Raw genomic sequence first — 2,024 nt, forward strand, 5'->3', positions numbered from 1 at the left:
TAAAATCAACAAAAATATATTTTTGAAAATTGAAGTCCAGCTGAGCCAGGTGGAGCTCAGGTCACTGAGCAAGTGGGGTTTGGGTGACACTGGTCATAGAGCTCAGTCGCTGTGTGTGTGGGTGGGTGGCCTTGGCTAGATCTTGTAGGGCGGCCCCGGCACCCAGGTGAAGGGCCCTCCGCACCTGCCCTGAATCTGCCTTCTGGTGTTTGGCTGGGGCTCCATGTACAGCCAACCTGATGGGGGACGGGTGGAGAGTCATGTTGCTATGGTGATACTGGGACATCCTCAACAAAGCCAGTGGCTCGGACCCTTTGGCCTGTCCAGGGTACCAGTTTGGGTGGGACTCATTCTGTTACTGAACAGGGACCAGCACCGAGCAGGTCTGCTTCACCTCAACCTGTAGGGTATGGGCTCTTGATTTCGTGTAGGAAAGATTTCACCACGTGAGTTACATGAGAGACACATTGATCAGTTGCCTCCTGCAAGCACCCTGGAATGTGGCGGCTATTGAACCTGCAACGCAGGGAATCGAATCTGCAACCCTGGGGTATGCTGGCCGACACTCTAACCCCTAAGGCACACCAGCCATGGCCAAGTGCATTTCTTAAAAATATATTTCTTGATTTTAGCGAAGGGAGGGATAGAAACATCAATGATGAGAATCATTGATCACACGCCCCACACTGGGGCGTGCCCCGACAGAATCGAACCATGATTTCATGGTCTTTAGGTCGACAACCACTGAGCCACGCCAGACGGGACAGGGGCATTTTTAATATGCTGATGCATCAACATGGGTGTATAGGGGAGTTTTGGATTTTTCTTTGGCCTGTTTCATCCTAGGTCTGTCTGACTTCATTGGAGTTTTTGTTATTGGTTCCCCAACTTCATCCGTCTGTGGGTGTAGCTGCCACGAGTGACGTGAATTGGGTCTTTGTTCTCTGCTTTCCCAGGCCAGGGTGAGTTAAGCTGTGTATTTCCTAGTAAGGGATTAGGGCAGCCGAGAAATGAATAAAACTAAAAAAAAAAAGAGACCGTACCCTTTTATGTAATGATGTTTACTTTGAATTTATATTAGTTCACACAAACACTCCATCCATGCTTTTGTTCCGGCCCTCCGGTCCAGTTTAAGAACCCATTGTGGCCCTCGAGTCAAAAAGTTTGCCCACCCCTGGATTAGGGTGTCAGCCATTTGCTCTCAAATGCCCTTGCCGTAGGGAGGATAAGGTCGTGCAGTTCACAGGCAGGCTGTAAACTGCCCAGACTGTTTAGCCTTAATTTTCTTGTCTCGGTTTCCCCATTCTACTTGCCCGGGAATTTCCCCAGCATCTCACTATCCTGCCCTAACGCCATCATGTTAGCCAAAACCTCACCTGGCAAACCGGCACCGGCAGCCCCTGGCCACAGCCTCCGTCCTGGGCCTGTCCTCTCCCCACATTCTCTTCTAGAAGCCACACAGCAGCTCCGGGCCCCAGGACACTTTTTTTGGGGGGGTTCCCTCAGCTTGTCATGGGTGCCTGCCCCTCCCTGGTCCTCTCTGCCTCTCCCGGTGACACCCCTTCAACATCTGAGCCAAGATGGCCTCTCTTCCTGAGTCCCTGCACTCACTGCCGTAAGAGTCATTCTCTCCCTTTCTGTGTCCTCTGTGCCTCGATGTCAGGCTGGATTCGAACCCTCCACCCCACTCTGTCCTTACGGACATCTGGGTGTTTGAAATCAGGGCTGCATTTGTGCTTGGTGACATACCAGTATACCAAAAGGGCTCAGGGCTTCATTGATACTGACAATGATAGCGTTTCTTGCCGTTTATAGTTCATCTGCAGAGGTAAAATGCTTATTTTTTCACTGGTATGTGACATGCCTGGACCCCATGTCAGCAGGGCAAGCGTCAATTTATTTTCTCACAGTAAACACATCAGTTTGGTGACAGCTGTGAGTAAACGGGCACGTCTCCATATTAATTAAGCAGGGGGCAGGGCTGAAACTCAGTGTTCTGTTTGATACCCTGTCTTGTAAGACGG

The sequence above is a fragment of the Myotis lucifugus genome, unplaced genomic scaffold (genome assembly GCF_000147115.1).
Source record: "Myotis lucifugus unplaced genomic scaffold, Myoluc2.0 scaffold_6833, whole genome shotgun sequence".
Lineage (NCBI taxonomy): Eukaryota > Metazoa > Chordata > Mammalia > Chiroptera > Vespertilionidae > Myotis > Myotis lucifugus.